Source organism: Ictidomys tridecemlineatus, chromosome 4, assembly GCF_052094955.1.
Source record: "Ictidomys tridecemlineatus isolate mIctTri1 chromosome 4, mIctTri1.hap1, whole genome shotgun sequence".
Taxonomy (NCBI): Eukaryota; Metazoa; Chordata; class Mammalia; order Rodentia; family Sciuridae; genus Ictidomys; species Ictidomys tridecemlineatus.
Genome location: NC_135480.1, coordinates 61,653,133 through 61,668,599, shown reverse-complemented (window position 1 = coordinate 61,668,599; position 15,467 = coordinate 61,653,133). Strand labels below are relative to the sequence as shown.

Below are 15,467 nucleotides of genomic sequence, written 5' to 3'. Positions count from 1 at the left end.
TGCTTTTAATACATAGCCCTGCCCAGCCATGGTCCAGAAGTACAAACTCTTCCTTCCTTCTTCTGAGAAACATTTGCATCAGCTCTTTTTTTTTTTAAGTATTCTTTACATGTTGGTAGACTTTTATTTTATTCATTTATTTATAGGAAGTTCTGAGAATTGAACCCAGTGCCCCATACATGCATGCATGTGCTCTACCACTGAGCCATAATTCCAGCCCCTTGCATCTGTTCTTGTTGCTGTGTTTTTGCTATTGTTTTTTTTTTAATATTCATTTTTTGGTTGCAGTTGGACCCAATACCTTTAGTTTACTGATTTATATGTGGGGCTGAGGATCGAACCCAGGGCCCCACATATGCCAGGCAAGTGCTCTACCACTGAGCCACAACCTCAGCCCGTTTTTGCTATTGTTAACATTCAAGGACAAGCCCTAGAGGATCCTTGATGTGTGAGGCTTCCTGCACAGAGGACAGACCTGAGAACCTGAGCTGGGAACCAGGCACGCCAAAGATCTCAACTCTGCCCATGAGCTAAGAACTGGGAATGAACTTGGACTGTATCCAGGACAAGAATTAAACAGGCTTGCGGTGTCTGTCAAGGTTCTTGGACAGAGCTGATGAGAAGTCTTTAGGTTTCAGGGAAGTAGCACCTGCCACCAAAGCCACAGGTCTATTAGTGGCTATTAGACACAGAAGCCAGAAACAAGAGAAAGAACTGGCTGGATCTTGGAACCAATGGAAGATAAAGAAGAGGTGACAAACTTCACACTGAAGGTTATGGGTAAGAAGACTCAGAGTGTGGCTGTCAAGGTCTTATGCATGTCTGTACCCAAAGGTAATTAAAATGACCTATGTCCATCCCAGCTAGGACCTGCCCTGCTCCAGGCATACACCTAGAGAAGCCAGGGGAGTCCAGGAGGCCCAAGATGTGGGCCAATGTGTGCTGAGTTCCTGGAGCCTTGGTGTGCTAGACATTAGCCCTTTAGTTGAAGAGCTGTGAGGAGCCCTGGTGGCTCACTCAGGCCAGTGTGGTGATGTCCTTGGATGACTCAGAGCAGCTACAGTTATACTATTATGTGCTCATGCCCTAATTGTACCCTGGTGCCCAGTACTGTAGCTGGCACACAAATGAGAGGATGAAGATCCCCATCCTGAGGTACAGTCTAGCAAGAGAGACATGGCACACCACCAGCCCAGGGAGGATCTTGCCTTGTGGTAGCCTAGGCTTTGGGCTTCTGAGTACCTGGAGGTAGCGAAGCGCTTCCAGGACCAGGTGGAGGTGATGAGTGGGGGAGGGGTGGGCCTGGCTTCAGAGGAATGGTGTGTGTGCGTGCAGTCCCAGCTGTCCCCAAAGTGCTGAGGAGCCACATGATTCAGAGCAGGGCGTTGGGCTGCAGGAAGGGTGGGGAGGCCGGGGACAGTGCCAGTGAAGTCCAGAAGGAGCTGGCTTTATCCCTGTCTTCCTGTTTCCTTCCCTCCTTCCACAGTTTACTGCTTTAGGACAAAGGCCACTGTAGAGGTTTATAGACAAGTAACAGTTCTAACGACATCTGCAACAGAAGCAACAAAGAACAAAACGAGATAAATCTGGGTTGAGTTTCTAAGTGTTGAAAATAAGTAATATCTCAGAGATTACTTTAAAAAAAAATAGGAGTATCTCAGTGTCACAGAAGAAACTCCCACATTGGCAAATTGGGTAAAATCCTGCTTAGCCACTTCTTAACACCCAAACTAAATTCTCTGAGCCTCAGTTTTTTCTTTCGTTTGGGCACTAGAGATGGTGTCTGTAGTGGACCTTCACCTGGACTCAGTGAAGGGTAGGTGGATATGGCCCTGTCACTGTCCCTGCACCGTCCCAGACCATGGCTGGTGAAGGGGCCAGGACAAACAGATGCTCAAACCACAGGGACTTCCAAATAGAGTAGAAAACCACTCACCTTTTCTAATATTGCAGAGTTTCTGTGATTACCTATAAAATCGCCCTCAGCAACATCCAGACATAAGTGACAACAATGTGGTGAGACTGGTCCTCCTGGTATCTCGGGTGCAGCTAAGTGTTACTTCCTGTCCACCGGCTCTCCCTCGGCCCATCAAGTTCTCAGCCCAGGGCTGGTGGGGATGAGAGGAAGATCTAGACCCTGGCCTCTGGAAATGCAGAATCTGCAGGGCAGCTAGGTTCTCACAAACAATGGTATGCCAGGAGGCCAAGCCCCCCGTGTCTAGCCAGAGCTGCTTAATTCAGGCCCTCTGCATGGTGACCTCTCAGCCTCATCCCCAAGAATCCTCCTCTGTGCCAGCCATACCTCTGCCCTGTCTTTCACAGCACACTCCAGGCCTTCTTCTGCACTGTCCCTCTCCATCAGGAAGGCCCTTCTTCTTCAGTGCCTGTCCCTCCTGGGGACAGCTTTCTGGCAAGCCCTCTGGCTGTGTTCAATCTCAACTTTCATTTACTCAGCTAGTAGTCACAGAAGCCTGCTCTGTGCTGGGCCCCAAATAAACAGAACACGTCCCCACCCGCGTGAGACCTTGTCACGTGGCCAGTCAGTCCCTGTGAAAGGATGGCTACCTCCCCACTTTGTGTGTCTGTCTCCCCACTAGACTATGCGCTCCATGAGGGCAGGGTGGGTCAGTCCTGAGCACTGCTGTGAGTGTCCAGAGCCCGTTATAGAAGGGGGTGGTGGTCAGTTAACTGTATGGCTCTGTGACAGGATTGGTTGACTGATGGCATGCTGGGAACTCAGAGGAGGCAGTCAGGACTTTAATGAAGAGCCAAGGAAGGGCTCCTGGAGGAGGCTGTGGCTGGAGTTTGTATGGGAGGGGAGGGCAGGGCTGGGGAGGGTGTGGAGTGGTGTGAGTCAGTGCCCTGCTGGAGGGCGGGCAGGAGCCCATGAGGCTAGCTGGATGCCCTGAAGAGCAGTTCAGGTGCCCTGAAGAGCAGTCCTGGGGCCTTGGGGTCTCTCTGCTTGTCTGCACAGCTCTGTTGTCCCCAACTCCAGGTTCTCTTTCCCTCATTCCCCTACCTTCCAACAAAGCATAGGATAAGTCCATGGTTAAGGGATCCAGAAGGCAGCAAGGTAGGTGGCAAGATGCTATTTGAGAGTCTAGGACCTTCCTCAGCTCCGATCACCTCCTCATCTAGAGTATAAGACACCCAGTGAAATCTGAATTTTAGATAAACTGAATAAATCCTTTGCATAAGTAATAACTGGGACATGCTTCTAGAAAATTATTCATAGCTTATCTGAAATTCAAATTTAACAGAGCATCCCGTCTTTTCCCTTACTAAACCTTGCAACCCTTCCCCCAACTCCTCACTTCAGAATCTCGCCTCACTCCTGCCTGGAGCCCCCAGGGAAACCTTTGAGGTTGTGGGTCTGCTGCAATTTACTCCCCAGAACAGCAATTTAGAGCTGCAAGGAATAGTGAAGATTTCTAGCCTCATCCCTCCCTGTTTACCCCCTCGGAGGGAGAGGCCCAGAAGGATCAGGCACCGGCAAGTCCTTGGGCACCTCTTAATAAATTATCTGCGTTGGGGGCTGGGGATGTAGCTCAGTTGGCAGAGTGCTTGCCTCATATGCACAAGGCCCTTCTTTGGCCTCCCAGAGCGCAGAAGGACTCTCAGTGGGGGCCTTCTAAGGAAGGGCCAGGGCCTGCCCAGCCAACACTTTGGGGCATATTTGAGTGAGGCAAGGCGGGAAGTCTCTAGGTTCCCGCTCCCACCTGGAGCTGTTTCCCGGATCCTGACACCCTCAGGTGAGTCACCTCCTTCACCTGCTGGGGTGGATCTGGTGCAGTGCCAAAAGAAGGTCCGGTGCTCCTTCTGCTTTACTGGGCTCTGGGGAGGTGCCAAGGGCAGGGCAGGGCAGTGCTGTTCCCTTAAGATCCAGGCCTGTAGAGGTGCTCAGAAAAGGCCTAGCCAGACTCCCTATGGAGAAACTGAGGCAGGGTGGGGAGATGCTGGATCAAAATCACACAGCCATTAAGGCCCATGGGGCTCTTTCTTCAGGTGCCATTCCTCATTCCCTGATGAGACAGTCAACTCTGAGCCTGCTCTGTCTCTCCACCTCCCTTTCCCCTCCTTGATACCACATTGGGTACTGCTTTGTGTACTGTCCGTCTCCATACAACATAATCCTCATCACTGTCTCTGGATCCCAGAACGGTGTCTGGCATGAGGAGAGGCTTAATAAGCACTTGTTGAACAAGATTGCCCTTACCACCTTTCACCTTGTGTGGACTGATGACCCAATGCCCAGTCCCCACAGCTCAGACACGCTTCCCACCATGCACCTGGAGACTGGCTATATCTGTACTATAGCAGCTGTGGGTCTCCTGGTCTCTAAGGACTACCAGTGTAGCCCAGCTGGGGCTTCTTCCTCCTCCCTCTCCATCCCCAGACCTCTGTGTAGCCAATCCTCCCCAACCTGGAGTGTGGTGCCCCAGACCCTTCCTTTCACCCTGGTCAGATCCTTCTTTCTTTTTCCTGTCCTTCTCCGGGGCCCAAGTTCATGTCCTCTCTGTCTTGAGGACCAGAGGTGGTCAGGGCCTAAGGGGCTATCCTCAGGGTCCTTGGGACACTATAAAGTCATCCAGAGAATGTTAATCAGAGCAAATCTGTCCTGACTTGCTTGGCCCAGTCCCTAACCAGTCCAGCTATCTCCTTTTGAATGCTTCTCCCAGGTGTGTCCAGAGCCAAACTCTTCATCTTCTCTGGACCTGCTCTTCCGCCATCCTCAGCAAGGGCACTTCCAGCCAGCTGATCACCTGGCCAGGAATCACCCAGCTTCCCCTCATTCCTTCCCTGCCCCCATCCAGTCCTCGACTAATCCTGGATCCTTCCTGTGATGTCCTGCAGATTGTGTCCTGCTCACCTTCCAAATCTTGCCTCCATTCGTATTTCATCTTCTCCACCTGAACCTCTGAAGCACAGGCTTCTTGACCCCTGTCCTTTTGCCTTCCATCCACACTTCATGCAGCAGCAGGGAGGGATCCTACCACAGCCAACCCAACCTCATCATTCCCCGGCTCAAAACCCTTCCATGGCTCCCCATTGCCCTCAGGATCGAGTCTAGAACTCCTTGACCTGGCATTCAAAGGTCTTCATGACCAGGGACCTCGCCAGCCTTGTCATTTCACCTCACATCATCCTTCTGCTGACGGTTGAGCCCTGTCCAGCTCCCATGTTGGTTCAAGGCACACACATACACACACACACACACACACACACACACACACACACACACACACCTGTAATGCCTCCTTCTGGACAGAATTCCCCAATCATCTGGAGAATTCACTGTGGGAATCATATTGTTGCCTAGCGACGCCAGACAAACGAGACTTTGCAGGGTGCCCATATGTGTTTTGAGAGTCAAAATTGTTTAATCATGTACTCGTGGCTTGTTCCAAAAAGATTTGAGGTGTGCCGTTAAATATTTATTGAGTGACACCCATGTGCAGAGCCTGGTATATGCACGCACACGCTCATCCACAGTTCCACTTGCACGCACAGGACCAGGGCACCATGAGGATTGTGTGACTCACGGAATCCCATAAGGGACTTTAAAGGCCAGTATGAGTTAGATTTAGTTTTTAGTTATTAGTAAAAGGGATTTAACTCAGGGGCACTTTAACACTGAGACACATCCCCAGCCCTTTTTATTTTTTATTTTGAGACACAGTCTTGCTAAGTTGCTTAGAGCCTTGCTAAATTGCTGAGGCTGGCCTCAAACTTGCAATCCTCCTGCTTCAGCCTCCCAAGATTCTGGGATTACAAGTATGTACCACCATGCCTGGCTTGGCCCATGTAAGTTAGGACAGGGTAACCTGATATGGAGAGAACTCTATCTGGCTCAGGGTAACACCAATAGATGTGGAGTTGGGGGTTCAAATCTAGGGTTTTCTGAGCTCAAATTTCTAGGGGCTACCCCCAGAGTACTGAACACAGCCCTGCCTTCAGGAGTTCTTGGTTATTGGAAGAGAGGGGACTTTGGCTGGGCCTTGTGGCCCAGCTACTTGGGAGGCTGAGAGAGACTAAGGCAGGAAGGATTGATGTTCAAGGCCAGCCTCAGAAACTTGGTGAGGCTCTGTCTCAAAATAATTTATGCTTTTCTGGTACTGATTGAACCCAGGGACACTCTACAACCTTTTTTTTTTAAATTTTGAGACATGGTCTTGCTAAATTGCCCATGCTGACCTTGAATTTGCGATCCTCCTGCCTCAGCCTCCCTAGTATCTGGTCAAAATAAAATTTTTTTAAGAGGCTGGGGGAGGTAGCTCAGTGGTAGAACACTTACCTAGCATATGCAAGGCCCTGAGTTCAATCACCAGTACTGCATAGAGACAGACAGACAGAGAAACAGAGACAAAAACAGGAACAGAGAGGAAGCTCCGGAAAATTAAATGAAGCTCACTGCCTGGTGCTCAATGCTCCACCCAGCTCCACCCTCCCAGGTGAGGTTGCTCAGGGGACATCTGGAGTTGGCAGGATGAGGGATGGGAAGGTGGGGAGGATTTGGAAGAAGAGGACAGTGAGAAAGGCCGGACAGGGATCAGTGGGAACAAAGGCTGGAGGAGGGGAAAGAACCAAACCATGGCTTCCCCTACCCCTGCTCGTGCTGCCCCTCCCTCTGCTCAGGTTGCCTTTGAGATCTGTTCCTCTTTCCTCCTGCAGTATCACCGGGGAGTGGTGGAGGGGTAAAGACCATGGGAGCTGCCAGGGTTCTAGGTTCTCCATGGAATGGATCCTAGGCCCAGCGAGGAGGCAGCATATCCACCCACGTGGGCACAGGCTCCCCTCCGTCCCTCTATCCAGTCTGTGAACATGCGTCTCTAGACCCATTTCATAGAGGAGGAAACCAGAGACCCAAATATGGGTGACAGAGCAAGCTTCCATCTCTGAGTCCACAGAGACTAAAATCCTCCCCGTCAACTACCCCAGGTGTGTTGCTCCTGTTCCTGGGCAGGGCTCAGCCAGGTGGTTCAAGAAACATGCATTGGGTTGGCCTCTGGGAGGGACCTGAGGAGGAGCCTCCCTTCTCTGCCCCTCCAGGCAGACAGCCATCAAAGCCTGAGCTTGCCCTCCTGGGCTGTTTGAGATGCCAGGCCTTCTACACTCTCACCCACAGGGCACATTGCATAGAGCCCCGCTGGACACCAGGCCCAGGGTCCAGTACCAGCTCTGTCATCATTCACTGTGTTACCTGGGCCAACATCTTGGTCTCTTCCCCTTCTGCAGGGAAGGTGCTGAGCTGGAAGGACTTCCAGGGCCCTTTCTGTCCTAAGCTTTCTGATCTTTGGCATCTCTGGAGGATTGCACTTGTCTGTCTTTCAGGCTAGGAGCAGGATGGGTTCCCATCCCAGTGCACTGGTCAGCACTGCGGGAGGACTCTTCAGACAGTGGGGAGGGTGGATGGGGGACAAGGATTCTAGTTTCATCTCCTGCAGCCAAAGCTGAGGCGGGCCTGGCCCACTCCCCTGAGACCCCAGCTGACCCCAGCACGGAGTGGCTGGGAACTGGCCCAGGCCGGGGCAAGGCAGCTGTCAAGGCAGCACTAAAATTAGCCCCAAGGCTAAGGGAGCAAGGATCCGGCCCAGGATTCGGGCTCTCACAGCCCCAAGGGACTTAGCCCACACCCCACTCAAGATGGGCGAGGTCAGCCAGAGTTCTGGGGTAACCTGTCATGATGCTGGGTGGGGAGAGCCACCGGCTTGTACAAACACATGTCAGAGGGCCAATGACGGGCAAGAGGCACGCTTCCAGTTGCTTGAGCCCTCAGGTAGCTCCCAGCCCTAGTTCTTCAGAACCCTGGAAAGGACCAGGGAGAGACCTTGCTATTTATGTCCTCCTAGGACAGGTTGAGGGGACCACCCAAGGTGGAGGAGGATAGCCTTGCACTTAGCACCAACTCCCAAGAGTGGAGGAGGAGCTGGGAGGTGTATCAGCCTGGTACAGGAGCAGGTTGGAGACACCAGAATAGGACCTAAGCCAGCTCCCTCCTGGCCACCTAGCCACCTAAGGATGGCAGCTCTGCTCCCTTCCCTCTTCTCTGCCTGGATGCTCTAAGGATCTTATTAAAATGCAGATTCTGGGGGTGGGGGTGGGATTCTTCAAGATTCTAACAAGTGAGCTGGGGATGTCAGAGCACTTGCCTGGCATGTTCTGAGTTCAATCCTTAACACCACCAAAAAAAGAAAAAGGAAAAAAAAAATTCTAACAAGAGCCCAGAATGATCTGCAGACCACACTTTGAGTAGAAAACTCATTTCATAGCCTGGACCAGACACAAGCACAAACAAGGTGTTTGTAGGTGGGAATGCCAACCTTGTGCCTCTGTATATATTGCATGTGGTTTGTTAAATGTAAATAAGGTGTACAATAATAATAAACATCAATAAAACTGAAAAATACCTAGCCCTTAAAAAAAAAGTCAATTGAAAGTGCTGAGATTAAACCAAGAAACATAGTAAGAATTAAAAGAACAAACAAAAATTATCTAATCTTTATTGAGCACTATGCTTAGGCAAGGTTCTAAGAATGTTGTACATGATATCTTTTTTGGGGGGGGAGGGGGAGGGGTACCAGGGATTGAACTCAGGGACACTCAACCACTGAGCCACATCCCCATCCCTGTTTTGTATTTTATTTAGAGTCAGGGTCTCACTGCATTGCTTAGCATCTCGCTTTTTTTTTTTTTTAATTTTGTTTATTTATTAGTTCTCGGTGGACACAACATCTTTGTTGGTATGTGGTGCTGAGGATCGAACCCGGGCCGCACGCATGCCAGACGAGCGCGCTACCGCTTGAGCCACATCCCCAGCCCAGCATCTCGCTTTTGCTGAGGCTGGCTTTGAACTCTCCATCCTCCTGCCTCAGCCTCCCAAGCTACTGGGATTACAAGTGTGTGCCACCATGCCCACCTTATACATGATATCTTATTTATTCTTTTAACAACTCTAATGAGGTGAGAAAATTGAATCTCAGAGAGGTTAAGTGATTTACTCAAGGTCACACAGCTGATAAGCTGCAGTCATGGCTGAGATATACATTTGCACCCATATGTATCAGTGCATGCACCTTGGTACATGTGAACTGTGAGCATATGTGCAATTCCATAGACTCTGGTGATGCAGGAGGACAGCAGCCACGTGGATAGAGCAGACGAGTTAAGAGTCAGACATGAGGGGCTGGGGATGTGGCTCAAGTGGTAGCGCGCTCGCCTGGCATGCGTGCGGCCCGGGTTCGATCCTCAGCACCACATACAAACAAAGATGTTGTGTCTGCCAATAACTAAAATAAATAAATAAATATTAAAAAATTAAAAAAAAAAGAGTCAGACATGATGATTCAGAATGGGAGCTTTCCACGGGTGAGAAGATGGAAGGAGACACAGATAGAAAGAGAAAACAGAAATCAGACAGACCCAGGCCTAAGTCAAGAAAGAAAGAAATGAAGGGAGGGAGGGAGAGAATGGGGGTGGGGAGGAAGGAAGGAAGGAAGGAAGGAAGGAAGGTGGGTGCAAAGTGCCCCACCTGGGCTGGGCCTTTCTGGCACACAGTAGGTGCTAGGGTGGATTTATGAGGATTTATGGCCCTTCCTTCCCCAAGTGAATTAACTGACATTTGGGGAGTGTCTGGTGCCCTGGCTGGCTACAGTCAGCTCACTGGGTTAAGAGAAGGCACCCTGGGTAGGGCCAGGGACAAGCAAAGACAAGGCCCAGAGTAGTGTTGGGGTCATAGCTGAGACAGTATCCCAAGGAGGAGCTGCCCTCTGAACAGAGCACAGAGCCTGGCCTCCAGCCCCCTGCCTGGGCCAATAGGAGAGGCTGCGAGCCAGGAGACACCCCAATTCAGGAGCAGCTCTCTCAGGAAAGCAGACACCCTGACTCAGCCCTCAGCTATGCCGGACACAGCAGCCCTTGTGATTCTCCAGGCCTTGCCCCTGGGGGACCAAAGCTGGGCCGGATATCAGCCTGGGCCTTCAGAAGTTCCTGTTGATTCATTTGCTCTTCCTCCACCCACAGTCTTGACTTTGCTGCTGGACACGGGTCTCCCTGAGGCTGTTCTCACCTGGTTGGCTCCCAGAGTGGGCAGCCAGGAGGCATCACTGGGCAGGCTCCTTACCCATCCTTACCCTTGGCCATGTGTTGCCAGAAAAATTTGCTACCCAAATCACTTCTAGGAGGTAATGAGCTGCCTCTTGTAGGCCTCTGTAAAAAGTGGGAAGTGCCTGGGTGGACCTTAGTTTCTCCTGGGGCGCAGAGTGGAGGGGCACCGGGAAGGATCTCCTGGACCCTCCAGAAACAGATGCTGGGTAGTGCCGCCCAAAGCCCTGCACAGGTGAGAGCGGGCTCATGGTGGGAATCTGGATTGGCGCTTTGGTGGATCCGTCTCCTTCATTTTCCACATGAGGCTAAAAGAGGGCTACCACCACGTCAGGGGCACCCAAAGAGCCGGAGAGCCCAACCCCACCACCGACTCCCTGCTGCTGAGAGCTCCAGAAGAGTCTGTGAAAGACTGGCTCTGGCGCCCCCCAGTGGCAGCATGAGAGAAAGGCAGGGCTGGGGCAGAGAAGTCGGAGGCCAGGCTGGGTTGATTCCCTTCCTCTGCAGTTACACAGTCTCCAACCCTCTGGTCGCTCCAGTGGGATACCTACCTCCCCCACCAGAGTCGGAACTCCTCAACAGTATGGGGAGGGCTGATCTGATTCATCACACCCCTAGGGCATGCTGGGAAGGCATTGTGAAGATTTGAGGAAATGGTTTGAACGGAATTGAATTCAATATAAATAGAAGGAAACAGTGTGGAGTGTGGACAAAGATTTATGCACAAGAATGATCGTTAAATCGATGTTTACAAAAGCAAAAATTGTGTTCATAATTGTAGAAGTGGGTGATGGGTATATGGGTTCATTATAGTGTTCCAATCATTCTTGTGTATTTTGGAAATGTTTGAAACAAAGGAGCTAATAGAAAACATAAAACTCCAACAGTAGAAATCTAAATAAATTATGATGCAGTTGTGCAAAGGAATAATGTTTAGGGACATGGAGTGTTTTTTGTTGTTGTTCTTAATTATAACAGCTTTATTGATATATACAACTCACATACCATATAATTCACTCATTTAAAGTGTACAACTCAATAGTTTTTATTATATTTCCCATGTTTTGCAAACATCACCACAATCAATTTTATAACATTTTCATTGTCCCCCAAAAAACTCTACAACCATTGTCAGTCACTCCCCATTTGTCCCCAAACCTCATCCACAACCCATAAATCTATTTTCTGTCTGTATAGATTTGTCTATTCTGGATATTTCATATAAATAGAATCATATCACATATGATGTTCTGTGTGTGGCTTTTTTCCTCTTGGCATAATTTTTTCAAGATTCATCTACATTGTAGCCTGTTCCAGTACTTCATTCCTTTTTGTGATTGAATAACATCCCATTGTATGTACATTTTATTTATTCATACATTAGTTGATGGACATTTGGGTTGAATAATATTCTTTTTTTTTTGAAATAAATATTTTCTTTATTTTTTTTATCTTTTTTTAGAGAGAGAGAGGGGGAAAGAGAGAGTGAGAGAATTTCAATATTTATTTTTCAGTTTTTGGCGGACACAACATCTTTGTTTGTATGTGGTGCTGAGGATTGAACCCAGGCCGCACACATGCCAGGCGAGCGCGCTACTGCTTGAGCCACATCCCCAGCCCCAACAATGTTCTTATGACTGTTCACATTTGACTTTTTTTTTCAGTGCCAAGGATTGAACCCCAAACCTCACACTTGTAGCATTCTACCACTGAGCTACACCCTCAGTTCTTTTTTTACTAGTTTTTATTTCGAGATATGGTTTCACTTAAGTTGCCCAAGGTGACCTTGAACTTTCAATTCCCCTGCCTGAGACTCCTGAATTGTTATCTGGAATTACAGGCATGACCACTGGGCCCAGTTTCATGTACAAGTTGTTGTTGTTAAACCCAGGGGTACTTAACCACTGAGCCATGTCCCCAGCCCTTTTTAATAGTTTATTTAGGGACAGGGTCTTGCTAAGTGGCTTAAGGCATCACTGAGGTACTGAGGCTGGTCTTGAACTCCCAATCCTCCTGCCTCAGCCTCCTGAGCCTCTGGGATCACAGGCACTACTGTGCCCAGCTCATGTACATGTTTTAATGTGAATGTTTGTTTTCATTTCTCTTGAATATATACCTAGCAGTGAAATTTCTGGATCTTTGGTAACACTATGCTTGGTTATCTGAGGAACTGCCAACCTGTTTCATAAAGGAGTTGCTTCATTTTACATCCCCACCAGCAATGTATGAAGGCTCCATTTTGCCATATTTGTTATTATCTGTCCTTTTGATTCTAGCCATCTTAGAAGGTGTGTGTGTCCCATGTATTTTTAATGACATGGGAAAATAATGTTGATGTAATGTAAGTTGGGTTTTTTTGTTTGTTTTTTGTTTGTTTGGGTATTGGGGATTGAATTGGTTCAGTGGGCTCTCTTTGCCACTGACCTACATCTCTAGCCCTTTTTATTTTATTTATTTTAGAGAGAGAATTTTAATATTTATTTTTTAGTTTTCGGCAGACACAACATCTTTGTTTGTATGTGGTGCTGAGGATCAAACCTGGGCTGCACGCATGCCAGGCGAGTGTGCTACAGCTTGAGCCACATCCCCAGCCCTAGCCCTTTTTATTTTGAGACAGGGTCTTGCTAGGTTTTTTAGGACCTTGGTAAATTGTTAGGGTTGTCCTTCAACATGTGATCTTTCTGCCTCTGTCTCCCAAGTCCCTGGAATTACAGGCATGTGCCACCACATCCAATTGCTGTTATATTTTTTTAAAGAAGAATCATAATCTATCAACATGTTAATGTGATGATATGTGGCAATGTTAATGACTTTTTTTTTTTTAAGTTTGTAGGTGGACACAATACCTTTGTTTATTTAGGTATATGTGGTGCTGAGAATTGAACCCAGTACCTCACACGTGCTAGGCAAGTACTCTACCACTGAGCAACAACTCCAGCCCCTAATGACTTTTATTCTTCTCTAAGTTTTTGAAAATGTGGTCATCCATGAGTAGAAAAAAAAGTACTATGAAAGAAGAGAAAGGAAAAACAAAAAAAGTTAATAGAAATATAGTATAAATAAATTACTACAAAACACTAAATGTAATGTATGAAGCTGATTAAGGACCAGCGTGCAGGACCACAGCCTAGGAACTTGGAGTGAGGTGCCAAATGCAGGCAGAGGAGTCCAGCTCCTGACTCCAGGTCATGGGGGAATCCAGAGAAAGAGCAGTCCCTCTCAGTAGCAGTAGGGATGGCTTCCCACAGCAGGCTGGACTCTGAAGTAAGAGAAGATCTAGACTCATGGAGATGGAGTTTGGGGGGCATGCAGATCCCAGATACAGCAGACAGCAGACCTGACCTCTGTGCACACAGGCTGCTAGAGTTGCAGACAGGGCTCTGATGTCTCCTGGTAGGTAGAGACAGGGGTCTGAACCACTCTGGCTCTGCCCTAACTCCGGGACACGGACTCTGCCCAGTGCACTAGGATGAGTCTTTTATCTGTGAAATGGCACTGTTGACCTCCCTTGCCTGGAAGGCAAGCCTGACTCCAAGGGCAGGACAGGGTGCGGGAAGACTTGATGTGGAGGGATACTCGCTAGGCTTTGAAGAAGGAAGGAGGGCTGGTAGAGAAGTTCCAGGCCAAAGCCACTGGGATAGGGTTGGGTGTCAGAAGGAGGGGCACCCAGCCTGTTCACAACAGAGAAGTCACCACCAGAAAGATATGAACCGTCTTTGGGAGAGAAGCCAAACAGCCACATTAGCTTCTCTACCAGCTAAACCCAGAGTAGGCCCAGCTGCCTCAAGGTCACCATAAGACCTTGGCCTCAGCTTCCCAGAAGAGGGCTCTTTGGCAGGAAGTGACCCCTGGACTAGGAGTTGAGGAAATCAGGGATTCATATCCTAAATTCCCAGGGGCATCTGAACCCTGTTTCTTCCCTGTCCACTTCTCAGGCAAATGGCTCTCGGGTCATGAGGGTTGGAATAAGGAAAGGGAACAGTTTTTATTTGTTTTTTTTGTTTTGTTTTGTAGTATTAGAGATTGAACCCATTGAACTCACACAGGCTAGGCAAACACTTTAGTGATAAACTATGTCCCCAGTCCTTTTTTATTTTTTTTTTATTTTGAGACAGGGTCTCTCTAAATTTCAAGGCTGGGCTCAAACTTGCCATCCTTCTCCCTCACTCTGGGATTATAGGTTTGTGTCACGGTGCCTGGTTTTGTTACTACTTTTTAAAGAACATTTCCAGGGGCTGCAGTTGTAGCTCAGTGGCAGAGCACTTGCCTCACAAGTGTGAAGCACTGGGTTCGATCCTAGCGCCACATAAATACAAATAAAGGCATTGAGTCCATATACAACTAAAAAAAAAAAATTAAAAGAAAAACAAAAAAGGACATTTCCAGGACAGCTTGCTTAAACCTGGAAAAAAATCAGTGTTACGAAATCCTGCAATTTACTGTTAAATGTTTGAGGAAAAAGTTTCCAAGGAGATAAAGCAATTATGGAAAAATGTTAACAACTGATGTATGAAGGCAAAGGGCACATGGGTGTTCATAGTGCCATCAATTTTCCCATAGATTTGAGATTTTTAAAGAATTTTTTGGGGTTGGAGGGAAGCAAGATATAAAATCATGTATACAATGCAAACCAAAAAAAAAAAAAAAAAATGGGAAGAGGGAATACCAAACAAAAAAATAAAATTTTTGTGCTGGGTGCAATAGTACATGCCTGTAATCCCAGTGACTCAGAAGGTCAAGGCAAAAGCATTTCAAGCCAGCCTCCACAAGTTAGCAAGACCCCATCTCAAAACAAAGTGGGGCCAAGCACGGTGGTCCATGCCTATAATCCCAGTGGCTCAGGAGGCTGAGGCAGGAGGATGGAGAGTTCAAAGCCAGCCTCAGCAAAAGCAAGGCATCAAGCAACTCAGGGAGATCCTATTTCTAAATAAAATACAAAATAGGGCTGGGGATGTGGCTCTGTGGTCGAGTGCCTCTGAGCTCAATCACTAGTACTCCCTCTCAAAACAAAACAAACAAAAAACTGTGGGGTGCTGGGGTTGTAGTGCAGTGTAGAGCGCCCATAGGTTCACTCTCCAGTACAAAGGAAAGAAAGAAGGAAGAGAGAGAAAAGGGGGAAAAAAGGTAATAAAATCTTTGTGACTTGGAGTTAGGCAAAGACTTCATAGATTAAAATATCAGAAACATGATCTATAAATGAAAGCTATTGATAAATTTGACCTCATCAAAGTCAGCAAACAGTGCCCTTTGAAAGACATAATTAGGAGAACAGAAAGACAAGCCATCAGCTGGGAGAAACTCTTGCAATTCACGTATCTATAAAAGAATTTATATTTCCCTCTCAAAATTTAATAAGAAAACAAATC

General features: G+C 48.1%; 1 long non-coding RNA gene across 3 annotated transcripts in view; it reads right to left on the bottom strand.

Moving 5' to 3' along the window:
* LOC120889649 (uncharacterized) overlaps positions 1 to 15,467 on the bottom strand; it is a 79,535-nt gene that overhangs the window by 10,932 nt on the left and 53,136 nt on the right. The window lies entirely within an intron of this gene.